Raw genomic sequence first — 23787 nt, forward strand, 5'->3', positions numbered from 1 at the left:
ACACACACACACACACACACACACACACACATACACACAAATATTATAATGAGGTTATAAACCCTGGACCTGGAGGTGTGCTCTTTGAGATATGAAATTTAGAGAGGAATTGGCATCAAGAGCTGGACAGATATGGCTGAATACTCTGGTATGTGTATCTTGAATTTGTTTGCTTTTTTTTGTGTATGCAAATAATAAGTAAACTCAGATAGGATATTTCACAGGCTGGCACAGCTAAATTCCACAAGATGTCAATTGTACTGCATAGTGAATACTTCTGCTTTAGAGAAAAATTTGAAGAAATTTCAGAGGAAAATTAGTATTGCCAGGGATAGCTGACAGCCAAGTTTACTCATCTGTCTTAGTTTTGAAATTGGTGTTAATAATTTTCCTGTTAGATGAAGAAAATTGAATTATTTCTGAGAAATAATTGCTACCTCTTAGAGATTATCACTTTTTCTCAGCATACATTATAGAACTAATGACAGAAACTAGTTATATTCAGCTCAATATATCTTTCAAAGATCTCGTCAAGTTACAAAACCACATGTTTGTCATGCATTTGTGCTTCTGCTATATGCTCATGCTTATCCACTTTAAAAACTAAACTATGTATCATTATCAAACTTCACTATTATATTTTACTGCATAACCAAGAGTCTGAGTGTACAAGATTAGAACAAGTATACTTGTAGAATATAGAATACAATGAGTGAAAGTGTGAAAATTTAACACAGAAAGATATAATTCATACTGGAAAGAAGTATCTAAATGTTTGTAAGAGTTATAATAGTTCTATGATTCATCATGGTAGATTGATCCATGATATGACATGTAGACATTTGCAATGCCACTGTTACCCTCAAGATATCAATACTTCCTTACCTTTATAAAATCCTGACTATATAGACCAGAAGGATTGTACACTAGTGTAAAGTGAAAGGGTAGAAGTGTACTTTGAGGAATAGTACAGAATTGAAACAGGATATACTCTATACTCTCAAACATAGAAATCCAGAATTTGTAAAGGATTAATACTGAGTGCAGCCATCTGAATATAGAGCTTCATTGTTTTACTGCTTCTGATTCTTTTGACCATACTGAATTGAATGTTTGCTCCTACCATTGAAGCACCTTGTTTTTTGTTTTTATGGAAGCTATGAAAATGATTTTGTTAGATATTTTCTTCATTTACATTTCAAACGCTATCCCCAAAGCCCTCTATGCCGTCCCCCCACCCTGCTCCCCAACCCACCCCAATTACAGTAACATTACATAATTTCTGGTCTTGTTTACCTATGTAGGAACCTTCATTTGGAAAAAAATATCTTTGATGGCTACAGACTCTGAGACATTGTCCCATTTCTGCAGCTCGGAGTCCCACAAGAACACAAAGGCAAATACAGATAGTGTTAAGGCAGTGGACCTATATCGGACCCATACAGCATCTGCTATACTCTCTTCAGTCTCTGAGAGTCACTATTAGCCTTCTAAGTCGATTCTATGGGCTGTTTTCTCATAGAATCCTTGTTCACACTTGCCTCTACATATTTTCTTCCTTCTTTTATGTGGTGATCCCCTCGCTCCATCTATTTTGTGGATTTTTTTTTCTTTTTCCTATTGTGTTATCTTGTGCAGACTTAATATGAATGATCATGCCCTTATATCATTTCTAACTTGTTCTCCAAGGTGCAATTTAGGCTTGATTTTTTTTTCTGAAGTTAAATGGAAGAGAAGTTGATATGGAGGACAGACACTTTTGGTAAAAGGGAAAAGGAGGGGTGAAGGGAGAGGGAGGTGATTATGGGAGTAAGTATTAGAGATTATTTACTTTTATCAAATTCACAAAATATAAGCAAGCAAATAAATTATATATATTTATATATATATATATAATTACATATATAATTGTTATTGGAATGCCTAAATTGTTGATGTCAGGATAACTATAAATCAAGGAAGAAAATCAAGCATCTAGCATAAAGAAAGTATTTTCAATGACATTTAGACTTTACAAACAATAGAGTAGAAGTTTATATATATATATATATATATATATATATATATATATATATGTATAAAAATAAGTGAGATATACAATTTCCAACCTCCCAACCTCATAGGCTGATTAGGTTTTTATTTTGTTTGCAATTGACATGGCTTGTGTGAGACCTAACTTGGGAGGACTGTAAATGTTTCTATGATTTAGCAGACCTGGTCCCATAGTTCCAAAGTTAAGGAAACTGTTGTCTCCTTTAGTTGAAGTAAAAAATACTTTCCATTAATATTCTATTTTAGTTCTGCATTGAAGACACAAGGCTTCAGATATTTAAACACTACTGTCTTCAACAAATCACATGCTTAGTTATTTAATAACATTTTCTTCTTAGGGTCTTTAGTATGGCAGGAAGCTTCTTTGCATATACAATCAGGAAGAAAGGAGGTTGAAGAGGAGAAAGGACACATGTTTACATTGGATTCTACAAGGTTATAACAGTCAACTGCCATAGAGTAGAGCCAGATAAACACAGCTCCTGTTCCATATGGATCCTTTAGAATTGCCACGTTTTATCCCATATGTGGACCCCAGGAATTTAAAGACACAGGTTCCTGAACATCCATCATCCCTGTTGTGTTAAATCTTTGATAAAGAAAATCCATGCCTCTCTTCCTGAGGACTATTTAGGCACACAAGGAATAGCTTCCTGTAGCCTTGTGATTCTGTACAAATACATCCCCTAAAAGGAGTCATTCTTCCAAAATTTTGTTTTGTACTAAAACAAAATGGGCAGTCCTAACTCACTCAAATCACCTTTTTTGATTGCCAGGCATAGCCATCCTTTAACTGATTTTAACTAGATATCATTTATTGTTATTCCAACAGAAAATTTCAAGACTACTGCAAGCTGAAGATATGGAGAAATTTGAACATTTTCCTTTAGACAAACAGCTTAAACAATAAGAATCCTCCAAGTTTTATCTTTCACTTATGTCTCTGCCAATTTTCTTCACTCTGTCCCTGATGAAATACCTACATCAATCTTTTGAAAAGAAGGAGAATGAAGGGAGGAATGGGGATATAATATGGTTATAAGACCAGGAAAATGGAGAGGAGCAATAGGAAGTATTGTCATTCTATATTGGCCTTCCAATTATTGTTAATTCATAGATAATCCTGCATAAGACATTAGAGCCATTGACAGAAGTGCTAATGAGTCTACATGACACACTCCCTGGTCTAATGATAATTCAAGTCAAAGTTCCAGCTCTCAGCAGGGAGTTGTCTGGCTCATGCTGTTTTGAATAAAATTATTTATAAAACTGTTTCTGTTCTTCACTGTTTGCTTTAGTCTTTGTTAACTAAAACCTTAGTATTCTGGGATCCTCAGGGGGCATAAATATAGGGCAGGAAAAAAATTACCTGGATTATAAAAATAAACAAAAAAGAACACCAAAAAAAAAAAAGATAGCTACTAAAATAATCAATAGAATGTATTTACCTTGATCCCAGATACTGGGATAAAGGCCCAATCTGTGTACATGTAGAACAGCCAAAAAAATTGTGAACATTCCTTGCTTTTTCTCTACTGATAATATCATTCTGAGTATGTTTTTACAAAGAAACCATATCAAAAAGAGTTTTGGAAGCTAAGAATCAAAGAACTTCATTTAAGCACTAGAATTCCAGTTGTATTTTACTGAAGAATATTAAATAATAAGTACAGTATTGTTGTAGATTCTTGATTTTGAAACTCTTCTCATACTTTGATTATATCAATATAAAAGCATGTTAAAGAGACATTTGTAAGAAATTAAAGTAAATTAGAAATAACAAGTCTTGACATAGGATAAAAAATCAGGTTATTCAGATTCTGCTTTGCTTCTTATAATCATATGTAAAAGACAAATATTTCCAGATTTCATATTGTCTAGTATCTGTAACTGCAAGTCTGATGTGGAGAAGAGCAAGGTCTCTGCAGCCAGCTTAACTAAACTTTGTCTAGGTTGGCACAAAAGATGGGATATTTGAACCTATATATATTATCTTTGTTAAAAAGTTTTTTTTCATTCTACTTGCATAATTATGTCTTATACATTCTTCAAAATGTAATTAAGAAATGTTTTGGAAACATTGCTTCTTCTTCTGAGTGAAGACACAGACAAAATATCCTCAGTGGCTCAGAGAAAATTCAAGCTGCTGTTCAGAGCAATGTATTGCCATGTCACCTGCTAAATCTGTCTTTGCATTGTCCTATCCTATCTTGGAGCTAGTTGGCAGCATAGAACCTACACAAAAATCAAGGGAAATAAAAATGTTTACACAGAGAGCTAGGTAAATGGAGTTTCTGTTATATGCTTGAAGAATATTTCCAGGAGATGTCTGTTGGACAGAGATAGATATTTTTAGGGGTCTGAAACACTGGTTGTAAGATGCCAATATGTTAGTCAATGACTATATACTTATGTACTTATTACCAGAACTAGTTGAAATCAGTTGGCTTTAAAGGAACAAATAGCTGATTGATAGATAGAAAGATCGATAGAAGGGTTGGTACAAATGTAGGTAGGTAGATAAACAGGTTGATAGATTGGTAGATAGATAGGAAGGAAGGAAGGAAGGAAGGAAGGAAGGAAGGAAGGAAGGAAGGAAGGAAGGAAGGAAGGAAAGAAGGAAGAAAGAAAGAAAGAAAGAAAGAAAGAAAGAAAGAAAGAAAGAAAGAAAGAAAGAAAGAAAGAAAGAAAGAGGAAGGAAGGAAGGATGGAAGGAAGGAAGGAAGGAAAGGAAAGGAAGGAAGGTTGATATCTACATAGATAACTAAATAGATGTAGCCACAATGTTTTGTTTTCACAGGCATCTAGCATGCTCTCTTTCTATTGTTTCTGGGAAAATCCAATTTCCTACTGATATAGGAAATAGAAGAACAAAATGACGAAGCATGGTATAATAACTAACTCTTTTCTTGAGCTTTGTGGTAACCTTTTTTGTTTGTTTGTTTTTTGTTTTTTGTTTTTTGTGACAGGTTTGCTCTGTTTAGATGGAACTCACTTTGTAAACCAGACTGGCCTCGAACTCAGAAATCCACCTGCCTCTAACTCCCAAGTTCTGGGAATAAAGGCATGTGACACCACTGCCCGGCTTGTGGTAACCTTTGAGACATAAGTCTCATATTATATTATTCATATTATATATATATATATATATATATATATATATATATAATTATATATATATATATATAATATTCTATGGATCAAACACTTAATTTCATTCCACATAAAATCACAGAAGAGAGCTAAGATGTAATTCATTTACAAAGATATTAAAAAGGAGCTAGATAAAGTTCCCAAGGAGCTGAAGGGTTTTGCATCCCCATAGGAGGAACAACAATAAGAACTAACCAGTAGCCCCAGAGCTCCCTCGGACTAAACCAAAAACCAAAGAAATCACATGGTGGGACTTGTGTCTCTAGCTGCATATGTAGCAGAGGATGGCCTAGTAGGTCATCAATGGTAGGAGAGGCCCTTGGTTCTCTGAAGGTTCTATTTCCCAGTATAGGGGAATGCCAGGACCAGGAAGCAGGAGTGAGTGGGCTGTGGAGTAGGGGGTGTGGGTGGGAGGAGGGAGGGGATAGGGGATTTTTGGAGGGAAATCTAGGAAAGGAGATAACATTTGAAGTGTAAATAAAGAAAATAACTAATAATTTTTAAGAAAATAAAGAAATGTTAGAATTTGGCACCTGCTCACAAACCCAGACACTATTAATAATGACATGTGCTTATAAACAGAAGCCTAGCATTGCTGTCCTATGAGAGACTCTGTAAGCAGATGACTGAGACTGATACATATACTTACAGCAAACCACTGCACTGAGGTCAAGGACCCCTATGGAAGAGTTAGGGGAAGGATCAAAGGAGCAGAAGGTGTTTAGAACACATAAGAAGAACTGTATAAAATAAACCAGACCCTCAGATCATTCAGAGACTAAGCCTCCAACCAAAGAGCACACATGAGCTTGTCACTGGCCTCCAACACATATGATGCAGCAGACAACTGCCTTCTCTTGCCTCAAGTGGGAAAAAAAAATACTTCTAATCCTAGAGAGACTAGATGTCCCACAGATAGGGGAATGTTAGGTGTGTGATGTGTGGTAGGGGACATGAGGGAGCACCCTCCCAGAGCCTAAGCTGAGAAGGGCTGGGATGATGGACTCTGGAATGGGGGACTGTGAAGGAGGAACATTTGAAATATAAACACAAAATTAAAATAAAAAAGAATAGAAATATTAAATTTCCCTTGGCATAATTACCTGTTGTTAGCCTTTTTTAAATAATTAGGAATGCCTGTGGTGTGATTTTCTTTGTTGAGAGATTTTTGTGTATGTATGTAATATTTTATTCAATCGTCAAATTCATGCTTGCATAAAATAGGAAACAAATGATACCAAATATGAAATAATAATTTAGGGATAATTGTGATATAACATCCACATATAATAATAATATGCATAATAGTTAAATAATGGAAATTTCAAAATATGCAATAAATTCAATACTTCCCATTCAGATACAACTGTATTAAATTAAGGCTTCAGAATTTTTGCTTTCCTTTTGTAATGCTATTACAAACAGAGCCTTTGTAAGGCTGTGCAACATAGTAAATCATGTGCTGTTCACTTCTCTATTCTCCTCTTTCTTTTTCTCTCTCTCTCTCTTTCTTCTATATATTCATACCAACATATGTTTACTAATACTAGCTCTGATATCAATGAGACATTCTTTGAGACATGCAAACACCTTACTTTGAAATTTATTACTAATATATTACTTGCATTGCTGCTTTTGTTTGTAGAGTTTTCTGTACTCTATATCAGTTGAAGATTAGTTTTTATGTTAGATTATTTCCTTATCAGATATTCCATAAGAAAGTAAATTGGAAAGAATAAAATTACATATGGTAAAGGAGAACATTAAATAATATCTAATGTATAGAATTGAAAATGTTTTGTAATTACCATCAGCAATTCAGACAAAGCTTTATAACTACATGAATGCAAATGATATAGAAATAATTAGCATGAACAGAATGAAAATGAAGTGATAGCGGTCTGTCACCGGAAGATTAATTTTCAAAGTAAATGTGGTGGTTAAATTTCTTTCCCTTGAAATTTGAAATACTAATTTTATAAAATGGAGAGACAATTGCTTACTTAATACTCTCATTACTTGCCTGACCACATTAAAAAATGGATAGACAAGAAACAGAGAATAATTATAAAAAGGGATATATGACAAAGTGCAAGGACAATTTGTCCATGACTATAGAACACTGTTTGAAAAGGCTGAATCTCTGAGATGCTTCTTGGCACTAGCAAAATTAAAAATAAGTCTGAGAGTGTTATTTTATTTGTTCTGAGAAGACCTCATGCAACAATATGATCATAATATATGAAAATTCTATAATCCAAAGAGGTGATAGTGTCAGTAGTCCTGGTAAGAACTCTCCCTACCTTTGAAAATATTACAGCTCTAAGGAAGAATTTATCCTGGAATTTGAGAGCCAAAAATTACCAGAAGGTTACAGCAAATATCAAAACACACACAGCAGATATATAGGGAAGGAAAAGACCCAGAACGATGGCTGCCCCTGTTCAGGCTAGAAACAGCAGAGAACTGAGCAGAAAAAAATAAAAAAAAAGGATTATATAACTTTTTTGGGCGGGCACATATTTCTGGAGATTTTCAGAATGGAGATTAGTGGATTTTCAATCCAAAGTTTAGGATTCTTCCATTGTAGAGATAGAGTAGGTAGAGCGGTCTGTGGGTGTAACTTGGTGATTGGTGGTCATTAGTTACAGAGGCTGGACACTTTTGTGTCCCACACAGTAAACAGTTCATCTTTTTATCCATTATTTTTTTTAAAGATTTTATTTATTTATTATATGTAAGTACACTGTAGCTGTCTTCAGACACTCCAGAAGAGGGAGTCAGATCTCGTTACGGATGGTTGTGAGCCACCATGTGGTTGCTGGGATTTGAACTCTGGACCTTTGGAAGAGCAGTCGGGTGCTCTTACCCACTGAGCCATCTCACCAGCCCTATCCATTATTAATAAACAATAAGGGGAAGGAATGGAGGTGAGTACTAGCATTTAACTATTTCCTGCTAAATTCTTCTCCTCTGAAACTTCTCTTGTAAAGCACTCACATTTATTGGGAGGGAAAGATCAAGAGGTTGACTTCCTGTGCTCAGTCTACAGGAAGCAAGAAGTGACTAGAATAGAAGATTTCTTTCATATTAAGCTCTTTAGCGGCAGAGATTTCTGGAAAATTTCAGCTTTTCATGTTCAGAGCTTGTTCTTTTTACGCATTAGGGCAGCCAGCTGGATATAGCTGTTACTGCAGTTAGAGTGTTCTGAGTATGAAACCTGTTGACTGGGGTTCATGATAGACAAGGTCTGGCCAGTGGTGTGCCTCGAGGGGCTTAGAGCTATAGCAATTCCTCACAAAGGTCTCCCTTATGGAAGGTAACACGCAGTAAATCCTTGCTCTTTCAGAAATGTATCTCTCTGAAATTGAATCATGTGCATTGAAAATGATGAAGTATTCTAAGACACACCACACACACACACACACACACACACACAAAACTGCCCTCTATTAAGCAGAATTAATGGTTTCAGACACACTGTCAGTAAACCAGTCAGTACAGAACTCTCAAATAGTATGAGAAAGGAAAAGTTTGATGATCCAGATCAGAACTACTTATTCAACTATTGCTCCCTCCCCCTGAGAATATAAAAAGTGGAAGACCAGAAAAACTGCTATTTATTATGAGCTCACTGTTCAACTAGCAGTGAAGTGCAAACTGTCATTAGTGCCTGATTGCTGATCCTGTATCTGGAACCCGAAAATGAGTATATCCTGGCTATCTTTAGGAATGCATTAATTTCCATCTGCAATGTACCTACTTTTGATTACTCATGATATGATCATGCTAGTTTCCACAAGATCTATGATTATAATAATGAATTTTACCAGTATATAACACATTTATCTCTATTATCTTGTCCTCCATAAAGCTTCTTGGACACTAAAAAGAAATGGTGGTTCAAATACCTTTGCAGGAAATATAGCCAATTAAATCAGAATATCCCTGAGTGATATAATGATAAGGAAATAATATAAAATATTTATTTTAGAAAGGAAATTGTGTGTGTGTGTGTGTGTGTGTGTGCATGCTGGTGCGCATTCTCAAAAATCCTTTCTGTGTGCATTAATTTTCCTGTTGCAATCATGTGTGCATCCTTGTGAAAATATATGGTATTACATATTAGTTACAGTCTATCGTGATGAGATAGCTGATGCAATAACTTTATTTGAATAGTTTGTGCTTGAAAAAATATATCACGTTCCCTATCCTTGAATATCTACTCCCACAACAGTAGTACCAATATTCCATCTAACTCCATATATTATCTCACTTTTCAATTATAATCGTTTATATAAGGCATCTGTGAGTACAAGAATATGAGACCATCTATATCCAAAAACTTTGGAATACTATGCCCTCACTTGAATATACTCATCAGTCTTTGCCCTTTGCTGTGGATATAGGAAGTCCAAAGATTATAGTGGCAACAAAGGACCAGGAGAGTTTCAAAACAAATAAAAATAGTGGTACAAAGAAGTGAAAGTAGACAAAAAGTAACATCCTTAACCAAGACACTATCTGTAATTGATACCTGCTGTGTAGAAGGGCAAAACTCATTTTTTTTCCAATGGAATGCTACTGGTTATATCAAACACATTCCAGATCAGGCCCCAAGCACCAGAACACTAAAATCAAATCAATTTTGTTTTATTTGTCTTTTGTGGGTATTTGGTTCATTTATTTTTGTACCTTTTTATGTTGTTGGGTGATTAATTTTGTAATTTTTGTTGTAGCATTGTTTTTATTGTCGGGATGGTGAGACAGACACAGAGATAATTACCTTCTACACAACCAAGGATAAATGACATTTTATTAGCAGGGAGACAGGAAGATCTGGGAGTATTTGGAAAAATGGAAAGACATTAGTTAAAATATACTGTGTGGAAAACATCAAATAATATAAAAAATAAATAATATACTAAGAAATACAGTCCAAACTATCAACAGATATAAAGGTTTTTATACTATCATATTGTAAATGTAAATATGTAAGAATAGCTTAACATGTATAAAGTACTCAAGTACAGTACTGCATTAATACAAATAATGACAAAGGACTATATGATCATTTCAATGTTCAGTAGAAATAATTAAAATCTTTGAAAATACCTAGCCACTCTCATGGTTTGAAAAATAATTAAAATAATATTTACAAAATTGAAATTATATACACATAAGTAGAATACTAACATACACAGATAATGAATACCCTTTTATATCTGCCTTTTTAAAAATCATCTGTTATACATTTTTGCCACTTCCATTGGACATTGTCCCAGAAGCTGTTTTCAGGGGAGTTATTAGGTAAAGAGGAGACATTTTTTTTCTTTCTTTCTCAGATGTCATGTAATATACAAGTTTCATAAAGCATACTCTGACAGAGGTTAGAGACTAGAAAAAAGTAACCGATTGGGAACAGATGTGGAATTAAGTGGGAAAAAGGAAAAGAGAGGAGCATGTGGAAAACAAAACAGGGAGAAACACCTACGGTGAGGAGACAGTATTCTGAGAAAAAAATAGAATAGGAAGAGAAAACAATAACTTGGCACTTGAGGATTACTGGTGAGGTAGTAGGAAAACATAATACAATAAAATGTTATAAATTATGTGTATATATCCATATATAGTATATACATGTATATATACATGTATATTGTCTTTGTCTGCATTTGTGTGTATGTGCATGTGTGTGTGTATGTATCTAAAAGAAATCATCAAATAATGGGTCTCTACTAGTCATCACTTGTCCACCTATATAGCTCCCAGTTCTGTAAATGGTTTATATTTAATTGAATTAAGGGCAAAATGGCTGCTATAAATTGAACAGATATTTTCCAACAACCCAAATTGTTGCCAAAACTTTAAGGTCCTCTTCCCAAACTAACAACAAGTTCCCATTGTTGATGACAGTGCTGGAAATTTTATTAAAATGAATATGTCAAGTCAGTGCCCCCATAGTAGTTAAATTTTACATTCCAGGGATTTTCAGAATGTCCTAGATCCTTCCCCCATATACTATAACTTCAAAATAAGGGATTTATGGGATGTTTGAGTATACAAATAAGTGGGTCTCTGATTATTGTGTTTGCCTTGGATTCAGGACATTTTGTGTATCTTCCTTGCTGCAATGTCAGAATCATAATTTTAGTATTAATTTTTAAATTAGTCTCTCATTGGTGACAACCTTCTCCAATGCTTTATGATCCTCACAGAAAAACACACAGCCTTTATATTTAATATTACTTCAGCAGCAAAATAGCTGAGCAACTGTCTAGCCTCTTTGTGTTAGCATCTACCTCCCACATATAACTCTGGGTTAATACTTACTAATTTATTTCTTCTATTTTGTTTGTCCTTGATTTAAATTTAATTGAGCAGCCCTCTGGGCCATGTTCTCCAGGCTCATTTACATGGTGTCACCCTTTTCTCACCTGCACACTCCTCAGGCATTGCATCTCTCTGTCCTTCCTCTTCATCATTTTTCCAAACATGGTAACTTTAAATCCTGCAGCTTTTTCTCCTTCCAAACTCGTAGGTCCTGTGATCTTTAATTATCAATGAGAATTAACTGGGGCATGTTCCCAGAAGCTAATTGCAGATCCCTTCCTGAAAATAAGTATTGTGGACTCAAATAACATTATTAAAATATAGTTACATTGACGCAGGGTGTACATCCATGCCAGTATTGATTAATATATTCATACTATAGAGAGTTTTTGTTTTATTTTATGATATTTAGTGTTCTTATATCTTAAAACATGAATGAATAGATGGATAAATAAACAAGGTAAATAGATAGATAGATGATAGATAGATAGATAGATAGATAGATAGATAGATAGATAGATAAATAGATAGATGATAGATAATATAACTGCAAATGTGGTCACTAGGGTAAAGGTTAACAACAGAACTCTCACAAATAATCACTCAGATATATCAAATTAATTTTCCATAAAGAGTGAAACAAGGTACATCAAGTAAGACAGACCTCAGGTTCAACAGTAGCTCAGCAACAAATAATTGTATTACACAGATTGTAGACTTTTTCACTATACTTCTCAATGATTATAGTTTGGCGATTTTTTTCCTTGTTGTTTTGTTTCTTGGTGTGTGTGTGTGTGTGTGTGTGTGTGTGTGTGTTTTGAATGTGGTTTCATTTTCAGATTTTGTAGGAATTGTTTTCATTTTGGACTTTTGTATTTTTTTGCCAAAGAGCTTAAATTAGGGTAAAAATGGGAGATGCCCTGAAGAACTTGGGGGAGTGGTATATTATAAATTGAATATTTGAATAACAATACTGATTTAAATAATGAAAATAAAATATTATAAGCTATATTTCAGTGTTAAAATTTCTTTTGCAATTAAAATAACATGGCTAATAATAAAATAAGGTCTGATCTTCATGTGATTTAAGCAAACCTGGAGTATGTGAGAAAATATAAAATTTTGATTAAATTGTACACAAGTAAATAAAAGTGAAATTCATTAATGAATAGTTGTTACAATACCACTAGCTAAGTGTGGTGATCTGCATCTGTAGTGATCTTCTCATGCAGCTGAGATGAAGCATGGGTTCAGTAATGAACTTGATTTCTCAGATGACAGCACAGTGAAACTCTGTATCAGACATATATAATATGCATTAAAACCATCACTATAGTAAATGTAACATATTCAAGTTTAATGTCCCTCAGGAAATTGGAACTATTTCTACCCAAGACCCAACTATACCACTCCTGAGCATATACCTAAAAGATGCCACAATATGCCACAGGAACACTTGTCACCTACATTCATACAACATTTATTCGTAGCAGCAAGAAACTGGATATAATCTAGTTGTTCCTCAACAGAAGAATAGATAAAGAAAATATAGTATATCTACACAATGGAATAATATTCATCTATTAAAGACAAAGTCATGATTTTTTAGGGACATGTATAGAAACTGAGAGTAAAAGTGTGAGTGGGGTAACTGAGAGCTGTATGGTATGTACACATTTATTCTTTGCAGTAAAATGCAGGAGAAATATGGTACAATCCACAGACTCAACAAAACTGGACAATATGGAAGTCCAAAGGTAGGATTCACAGACTTCACTAATAACTAGACATTAGAGGTTTATATAGAGATAGAACAGCATAGATTAGGAGGTGGTAAGGAGACTATCGATCGTGAGAATGTTTGGGATGAGGGGAGGCAGGAGAGGGCTGGGAATAACAATAGAAATAGGTGGAGGGGCATCTGGTGACTAGCTGGAGGCATAGAATAGCAGAGGATACAGGGAGTATAGTGCAGTGACTGTAGCTGAGTATCCTAACAGAGAAGCATAAAGAGACTGAATTGGCCACCTCCTATAGCAAGGCAAGAATTTTAGAGTTGCAACAATTCACACACACACAAACAAAAACAAAAACAAAAACAAACAACAACAGCAACAACAAAACAAAATTAAAAAAAACAACACCAAAAAACCAAAAACCAAAACAAAACAAAAAACATTCAACACAAAATTTGTCTTGCATATACAATGTGCCAGGATAAAGATAGAGCAGAGAATGAGGGTAGAGCCATCTGATGACTTCCCCAACTTGAAACCAATGTCACGTGAAAGGGACATCCTAACATTTTTACTGATACTCTGCTATGCTGGAAGAAAAGAAACTAACGTAATTGTTTTAAAGAGGCTTCAACTCTCTGCTGATGGAGACTGTCACATAATCCCACAGTCAAATAACAGCTACAGCATGCAGGGAATCTTGTGGAAGAGTGGGAGACAGAAGTGAGCAATATAGAGGTATAAAGGACACCAGAAGAAGAACCATAGAGTTAACAAATATATAACCTGTGGACTCACAGCCTGGGCTACTAATCAGGGACAATGCAGGGCCTGGACATAGACTCCTTATGCATTTGTACATATGCTCTTACATGGAGTGAGAAGTGTAATGCTTTTGATGATCTGGCTCTTGTACTGATACCCATGTAAGTTCCTCTGCTATTAAAATAGGAAATCAATTTAATTTCATGTGCTAACCTAATTCATATAGCAGAAACTTGCTTAAAATTCAGTCCTATAAAAACAAGACTTCAGTACTGACAGCACTATGTTGAATTTGCAGTTTACTTGAGTTTTTAAAGTAGGTTGCAATAAATGAGACTATAGTAGGCATAATATTAATCATTGAGTTTAAATGCTTTCATTATAAAATCTCCGGATGCAGATGAAATTTTAAACAGAAAAAAATGAATAATTTAATTATGACCACAAACACAATTTTTAAAACTTTAAAAATACCACTTTAACTGTTCTCACTAATTTATTAGGATCTAAGGTATGTGACTATATTCCAAATTCAAAAATATATCTAGATATTGTAACTATACTCCTCCAAAGCACAGGTTATTTACACTTTGTTCTATAATCTGAGATCAGCAATCTTAAGAGAGTAGGTAGCCTAAGATGGGATTAGAGATAGACTATGTCATGCCAATTTTTGCTTACTTATACATATGAAGATTCAAAGGGCCCAAACTCTATTCTTTATGCTCAAATACATGCATACTATGAAATAAGTCAACTCTAAAATTTTGAACTCTTATATAATTTAACATTTAAACTTTACTAAAAAATTTAAGACAACAGGAACAGATCTTATACAAGGATGAACTCTGTATAGACTATTATCTATACAGAGTTCATCCTTGTATAAGATTTTTAATATACTGTACTATGTGTGTATATATATATATATATATATATATATATATATATATATTAAGAAATTAGTACCCTAGTTGTATGAAATGTAAATATATGTCATAATTCCATGAGTAAGTTTTGAGTACACATCTCTCTAAAGAAGCTTATATATATGTAAATACATTTACACATATATATCTATAAAATGTATGCAATATATATTGTATATATTGAAGTAAATAACAAGTGTAAATTGATTTTTCCCATTCAGACAATAAAATAATTATTTCAAAATGGTTCCCATAAAAATGATGCTAAACTTAGAAAAAAATTCAAATTGCAAAATATCTTGTAAGCTACTTTTCATTGCCTTAAGTAAAATAATAACTGGAAATATATGTAGCCACATAAGTAATGATTGAAAAAATATTCTATTTGGCATAATTAAATAAATTTGAAATATGCATTATACACTAAAAAGTTAGTATGGGCCAAATAAAAAGCTCAATGTTGTTTGACAATGTTTACTTAAGAGAGTTAGGGCATGGTGAGGAAATCCTGAATACAGGAGTGGTTAGCTTTCATACATCCCACAGGCGATGTGCTACACTTAGAACCTTGGTTTTTCCTCAGTTTTTCTATGCTGCTTCACTTTAATTCATATATATACTCTCTCTCTCTCTCTCTCTCTCTCTCTCTCTCTCTCTCTCTCTCTCTCTCTCTCTCTCTCTGTCTCTCTCTCTGTCTCTCTCTGTCTCTCTCTGTCTCTCTCTGTCTCTCTCTCTGTCTCTCTCTGTCTCTCTCTGTCTCTCTCTCTCTCTCTCTCTCTCTCTCTCTCTCTCTCTCTCTCTGTCATGCTATCATGCTATTTACTTCCAGAGAGTACTTAAACACAATACAATAACTACTAAACTTATGATAATTAATTACTAGATTTAACACTAATAGAAAATTTTGAGCTCACTGTTACTAAATGTAGATATCTGAAACAACAAAATAACAGATTTTAAAAGCATACAAATGAGAATAAAATACCATGCTAGGTATAGGTCATGCATACCTACTGTAAATGTAAAAAAAAAAAAAAAAAACAAAACATATTCTTACCTACATGAGTAATTCTTTGAGTACCAATTTCTCCAAAGAAGCTATGCAAAAATAAAATAGAAAATAAAAATAAAAAACAGATCAACATGTTAAGCCTTATGAAACCATAAATCCAAACAGTCTTAACATAGACCGTATGACTCTAACAGCCGTACTTCTATGTGGAGAAGCAAATTTTTGAAATAATTTTCAAAAGAACAATTAATCTAAGAACGTACATTAGCAATTTAATTTATTATATAAACTGTGTATGGTGTTTGCATGACTTTGAAGGCTTTCTGATATCTTTCAAATATTTTATTAGGATTTCATGTTTGATTATTATATTTACCAACATTTCTACCATATCAAACTCTTCCTGTAAATGTAGACACAATCACTCATTATTTCTTCTTCTCCTTCTCCTGGTGTTTCTGGTCTTCCTGTTCCTCCTGCTCTTCTTGCTTTTCCTGCTCCTCCTGCTTCTCCTGTTATTTCTCCTCCTACGTTGCTGCTGCTGTTGCTGCTGCTGCTGCAGTTGCTGGCACTGCTGGCACTGCTGCTCTTGCTGGCACTGCTGCTGCTGCTGCTGCTGCTGCTGCTGCTGCTGCTGCTGCTGCTGCTGCTGTTCCTGCTGCTGCTGCCGCCGCTGCTCCTGCAGTTCCTGCTGCTGCTGCTGCTGCTGCTGCTGCTGTTGTAGGCGCTTCCTCCTCCTCTGTAATTTAAATGTGAAATGTAGTTAATATGATTACCAGATTTTAAAAACTCAAATATTTAGCCAAGCAACCATCACTTGTTTCTCTGCTCAGGTTTCCATATTGGGATCTATGAGCTTTCCTAGAAAAAAGATTGTGTCTCCTTAGGACATTATATTAGTTTATAGGTTTGGATCCATAGTCTTATCACTAGAAAACAATATATTTTTATTTTAGAAAATATAACAATAATTTCAAGAAAAACAAATCTTAAAATGTGATATATATATATATAATATACATATTATATATATGATACAAAATTTAATTTTCATTAAATAGAAAACACTTTGTCATAGTATACATGTGCAAAAATGATAAGTGGTTACCTGAAGGAGGTATAGGAAGTTTTCCATTAATCCAAATCTGACTCATGTTGATAAAAATTAGTCATAATTCATTCTCTCTCTCTCTCTCTCTCTCTCTCTCTCTCTCTCTCTCTCTCTCTCTNCTCTCTCTCTCTCTCTCTCTCTCTCTCTCTCTCTCTCTCTCTCTGTGTGTGTTTTGTATATTTTGTCAGGCTTTCTGTGATTATAAAAACTTGTTGAAGATAACTGATCAACAGCGATTGAAGGACCAATATATAATTTAAATGGGAGTCTGTATGGATTCCAAGTTTGTACAGGTATTTGTCCCACTGCCTACTCCCTGATATGTGGTGAGGACTAATGGATATGTACTTCCTCATAGAGGAGTGTAATAAAAGAAGTAACAAATATTTTATTTTATCTTTTTCTAGGGAGCTTTCATGAGATAACAGATGAATAATGTGATTAGTTTTGTGGAACTTTTGAAGCAAGATCAAGAGGGAGAGCCTGAGAGCAGTCTTGCCTGTGTTCCTTCTTCTCTAATTCTTACTGTAAAATTCATATTCAAATGAATGCTTATGCAGTATAAAGTGTTTAGTATTCATGAAGTCATCAATATAATTATAGTGATAGTATAGTGACAGTCTGTTAAATGTTTTAAGAATACTAATCACTGAATAGGAATCACATCAATTATATTTTTACTAATATTTTAAAACATTTTATTATATTTGTTTTACACATAATACAACACTCCCACAAAGTGTTCTCTTGATCTCATGGTCTCCATGATTATTAAAACATGCTGAAAAAAAAAAACAAAAAAACAGAAAACCAGTGTCTCAAGTACCACAGATTCATCTATGTAAATAAAAGGATACTGTTTATAACACAGTAAGTTTTTATGATATCCTTCAAGACAAAGAAGTGTCTCAGAAGTGGCTTATACATACATAAGTAAAATCTTTAAAGTCTTGTGAAATCTGGGCATTTTTCTTTAAGGACCAACAATAAAGACTAAGACCAAGACTAAAACGAAATAAATGGACAGAGTCTAGGATGGTTTTAGCCCTTCCTAACTGTTTGGAAAGTTAGTATAGATACTCATGTTGAGGTGACCAACAACCATGAACATATTTTTGACTGCTTTTTAAATATTTTTAATTATAATGTAAGTATCTAACATGCATTGTATCTGATACTGAACTCCTGAAAGGAGTTGCAAACCCGATCCTCAGGAATGTTGATCTCAGAAAATAGTGACTTTTGAGAGTTGCAATTTTGATGTATTTAAAGAGGTTTAGAGGTTTTTTGTTTGTTTGTTTGTTTGTTTTGTAAAAACAGCCTAAGGTCTTTCATTTTGTCCATTCAGTGTCAGAATTTAGTCTAGCCATTTCCCACTTAATATAAGCAAAACTTTTATAATTTATAGTTGGTATAATTAGGGTTACAAATAGTAGTTTCCCTATCTAATATTCCAAAAATAGGAGGTGCTCAGTTACTTTATAGATTTCATTCTTGTCTCATGAAAAAAAAAATGCTGTAAAAGTTGTAGGGGTGAATCATCAATATAGATGTCCTGAGCTTTGTGTAGCTCAAATAATGAGGAATACTTCTAATTGCTTGGAATAATACTATTGAATCACTGGTTACAAATTCAATGCTGAAAAACTGTTTTAATACTGAAGAAATGTCAATTTAGGTTTATAGAGTGATGTACCAAGGATATAATAAATGCATTTTGATAACTTTATGTACCTAGAATCACAGTGTTATTTCACCCTAGATGGCTTGTATAAGAAAAAGATAACGGTGTCCTGCAAAAACTAAACAACAACTACATCTGTCCTGCCCAGCTATTGTCTTTTGGAAAGTTTATGAACCATAAATAACTTGGCAGCAGAATCATTAAGGACCTACAAACAGACTTTCTCCTCTGGGACAGCCAGACATTGGGACTAAAAATTAGCATTAGAATATAAGCAGCATTAGGTAAACCCACTCTATCTTTCTAGTATTTTTTTCTAATCTTTTTCCTCTTCTTTAGTTGCCCACCTAGATATGAAAATAAACATTAAACACCTTTACTTATACATTTTTACCTTGTTTAGTGGCATTTTTAAAACAGTTAAAGCCCTCTTATTTTAGGCTGCCAAATGATACTTCTTCCCAAATGTTTGATTCAGAGGGCTGAATTTAGCTATGCATCAACATTTAAAAAGACTGCCTAACTATGATTCAATATATAGACATCCTCTGCCCTGTCAGCCTTACATGAGATATTGTGCCAATTACTAATGTACTAATTAGTCATGCTCCTACCATTATTAATCTTAACTAAAATTTGAGTAACTATCATGTAAACATCTTGTAATCAAATTAAACTCCCTTGCTCAACTACATTTCAGTGGGCTGTCTCAATCCTTACACAAGGATATCATAAATTCTCTTGGAAAACCAATATTGCAATCGAAATTATCACAAAAATTGCCTGAGTGCTGTTGAATAAAATTAATTTTCCTGGGAAATGCATAAATCATGCGCCATACTGCATTTAATGGAAAACCAGTTTAAAATATCACCAAAATTTCTTCTGTGGAACAAATGAGGATTTTAGGCTTATTTACAAAGTAAAGAATATGGGGTATTTACTGGATCATTACAACTCTAAAACAAAAGTTGCATCAAAGCATATTTCCTTAGTAGATATAACAGTATTTTTATTGACACTATCTCCACTATAATTTCCTGGCAAATATATTATACACCACTTTAGGTCAGGTGTGGAAAGAGATGTACAAAGGGCCAGAATATTGACCATATTTTTTTAGAAGTGGGAGATTGTTAATTCACAGATCATATATAGGTTACCTAGAAATAAGACCAAATTTTATTTTTCATTGTCTTTTTTTAAAATTAGATACATTCTTTATTTAAACTTCAAATATTACGTTTCCTAGTTTTCCCTCCTAAAACCCTCTATCCCATCTGCCCTCCCCCTGTTCACCAACCCACCAAATCTTCACTTTGCAGGGGAAGGAGAACCTGTGGTTCACAGGACCAAGGGTCTCTCCTCTCATTGATATCTGACAAGTCCATCCTCTCCTTCATATTCAGCTGGAGAAATGCCCCCCCACGCCCATTGTGTACTCTTTGGTTGTTGCTTTAGTTCCCGCAATATTGATTGGTTCATATTGTTTTTCCTCCTCTGGTGCTGCAAACCTCTTTAGCTCCTTGAGTCAATTCTGTAGCTTCTCTATTGGTGAACCTGTGAAGAGGGAACAAAATAATCACAGGAGATATAATGAAGAAGGGATGTTGGAGGGAGAGATGAACAGTATGGGAAAATGTGGCAGGATCAGGTGTGGGAAGAGATATACAGATGGCCAGGAAATTGACCACAGGATTATAGCAGAGGAGCATTAGTAACTGAGTATAGCCTCCAGAAATTCCCAGATACCAGGAAAGCAAATGTCTTCCAGGACTCAACAGTATTGATATTAGTTGAAGTACCACACAAAGGGGAAGGAGAACCTGTGGAGACCATATTCAAAAGTTAGGCATGCCATCCATCCCTGTTGAGGGAATGGGACATTAACCAAATTCAAAAATTTTAGCCCAGAATTGCTCTTTTCTAAATGAGATACAGGGGAAAAGAGTGGGGCAGATAATGAAGGAATGACCTTCTAGAGAATGTTCTACCTGGGATCTGTCCCATAGCAAGCCACCAAACCGAGACACTATTCCTGATTCCAAGAACGGCTTACTGACAGGAGCCTGACATAGCAGGGTAGTGTAAGGAGCTGCTAGAGCCTGACAAATACAGATGAAGAAGTTTGTAGCCAACTATCATACTGAGCATAGGGACACCAATGGAGGAGTTATGGGAAGGACTGGGGGAGCTGAAGGGGTTTGCAAGCCCCCGGAAAGAACAAAAATATCAACCAACCAGAGATCCCAGAGCTCCCAAGGACTAAACCACTGTCCAAAACTTACATATGGAGGGACCCAGGGTTCTAGCTGCATATATCACAGAGGATGACCTTATCTGTCATCTATGTGAATTAAGGCACTTGATCCTCTGAAGGCTGAATGCCCCAAAGTAGGGGATACTATGGAGATGAGGTAGGATATTTGTGCGTATGTATGAAGGCACTCTCATAAAGGAAAGAGGGAGGCAAACCGGTCAGGAGCTAATATTTGAAATGTAAATAAATAAATAAATAAATCATATAAACATTAAAAATATATTGGAAGAAAATTCCCAAGAAGTTTAATTAAAATGATTAGTCATCTGGATAAAACCTGAAATAATTTATTGTTAAGAACAGAAAACTATGCCTTGGATTATAATAAATATAAAAGTTTACCATTATTGGTTTGAGATATATTGGCAGCAAATTGGTATTCTGTAAGATTTTGGTTAGACTAAAGGTCCCTAGGTTCTCTAATCCTTTGATCATCTTTACATATATACTCATTGTCTTTCTCTTTATTTCTCTTAGAATTGCTGTCCAGAAATATAATCTCAATAAGCTCACTTCTGCCTCAACTCTATATGTCTGTGTAAGTTTCACCAATTCTACAACTACTGAAATATCTATATCAATCATCAGGTTATTGAGAATAAATTTAGGAACAAGAACTCAGGGAATATGCAAGATCAGGAAAATGTAGACAGGAGGTAGGAAATGCCTTCTGTACTTGACAATGCTATTGCACATTGAATTCAAAACACCCTGCATAAGAACTTAACAAAATTTTGTGACTTAAGAGTTTCATCAAGGAAGTACAGTTCCTAATATATCCTTAGAAATATCTACAGTGCCTATATGTAGAAGAGAGTGTCAAATTCCCGCCGACTCCTGATTGTGCAATTCAAATGTTCATGGAAAGAACAGTACCCATGTGTATTTTTAGGACTCTTTATTGGACTTAGTAGGTTTAAAGTAAACAAAAAGTAGATGTAAAACAATAAATGTAAGTTTGATGCTTGAGGAAGTAATTTTAATGGTGTCTACAAGTTTTATTAGAGTCAGCTCTATTTATATGTGAATCAGGTATATGACACAACATATAGTATGCAATTATAAAAATTATACAATTTTAGGAAGATAGTAAAAGTGAATTTTAAGATAAACATTCTCTTATATTTCTTCCAGTAGTAAACTATGTCAAATATACAGTGAATATCTGTGAATCTTTTGTATAGTCTTTTAAAACTACATGTAAAATCATAATATTTGCTAAGTGTAATTTTTGTCCACTAGAAGATATTAGCCAAAAAGAGCAGAATAACTATGATGTACACTAGAGACACAAAAAAATGTAAATTAAAAGGAAGATGAACGTGAGGATATTTGAGTCCCAGATGGAAGGAGGAACAAAATTGCCATAGAAGGCAGAGGGAATAAAGGAAGTGCAGAGGGAATAATAAGGGAGAGAGAAGAAAGAGGGACTGAGGTGATAGGATCAGCTAAAGGAAAGACAGGAAAGAAGAGCAGGAAAATGAATGGAAATGTTGTGCCAGGTGTAGGAAATGAGGAATTTCTAAGAAGTCTCAGAGGCCAGAGAAGCATAACCTCCTATATGTTAGTACCTAAGGAAGTTTTAGGGGAAATCATTAAATATCAGGAAAGAGATGGCAACCCCATGGATAGACCAACATTGTCAACTAAGCAGAACGACTGGGAACTTCAGATAACATACACGGGCTGGACTGAGGCCTCTGGAATATATGTAGCAAATGGCTACTCTGGGCCACACTCTCAGAGACCAGGAAGGTCAGACAGAAAGTAAGGGTCACTGTGATGGAATACGAGGAAGAGGAAAGCATTTGATATATATTTTAAATTCCTCTAGCATAATCTTTTATAGGATAGTTGTGAATCTGAGACCAAAATAGATACACTGTTATCATTATAAAATCTTGGCAGTGTATATTAAATATATCATGCTGCTTTGCTTTGAAATGCATAGACAATGACTGACAGTGTCTCTCAAGAATTTATATCATGGACAAGTAGGCATAGTCTTATCGATACAAGATAGGTTCAGTAGGATCTTATTATCATCAAATTGGATGTTGAAAAACATTTGATAAAATACAACACCGATTCATATTAAAAGTATTGAAGAGATTAGAAATATAAGGTTTATACCACATCAAAATAAATGCAATATACTGTAAACCAACTCCTAATAAACAATTTTATGAAGAGATACCTGAACCAATCCCACTAAGATAAAGATGACCAATCTACTCATTATGTTCCATATAGAGCAAGAAATTATTGATAGAGCAATAAGACAACAAAAGTAGATCAAGGGAATATGAACTGGCAGAGAAGAAGTCAAGGTATCACTTTTGGCACATGATATGATAGTATACCTAAGGAACGCCCCCAACTCTACCAAAAAAAAAAAAAAAATCGACCAGAGAAATTCTACAGCTGGTAAACAACTTCTGTAAAGAGACTGGATAAAATAATTTACTCAATCAAACCAGTAGCTTTCCTTTATTTTTATTTTATTTTTTTAATTTTTTTTATATTTTTATTACATATTTTCCTCAATTACATTTCCAATGCTATCCCAAAAGTCCCCCATAGCGCCCCCCAATTCCCTACCCACCCATTCCCATTCTTTTGGCCCTGGCATTCCCCTATATTGGGGCATATAAAGTTTGCAAGTCCAATGGGCCTCTCTTTCCATTGATGG

The 23787-nt window shown here is 34.4% G+C and overlaps 1 long non-coding RNA gene across 2 annotated transcripts in view; it reads right to left on the reverse strand.

Moving 5' to 3' along the window:
• The window catches only part of LOC115031564, a 37292-nt gene extending 20833 nt beyond the window's left edge, over positions 1 to 16459 (reverse strand). Inside the window, exons 1-4 of one of the 2 annotated variants that reach the window (XR_003837239.1) lie at positions 16357 to 16459; positions 16026 to 16066; positions 12723 to 12831; positions 11643 to 11756 (exon numbers count right to left, since the gene is read on the reverse strand). This is a non-coding gene — a long non-coding RNA (uncharacterized LOC115031564). The remainder of the gene's footprint in view (positions 1 to 11642; positions 11757 to 12722; positions 12832 to 16025; positions 16067 to 16356) is intronic. The other variant, XR_003837240.1, reaches the window with a different exon arrangement.
• Between the last annotated feature and the right edge of the window lie 7328 nt (positions 16460 to 23787).

This window comes from Mus caroli, chromosome 7, assembly GCF_900094665.2.
Source record: "Mus caroli chromosome 7, CAROLI_EIJ_v1.1, whole genome shotgun sequence".
In the NCBI taxonomy this organism is placed as follows: Eukaryota; Metazoa; Chordata; class Mammalia; order Rodentia; family Muridae; genus Mus; species Mus caroli.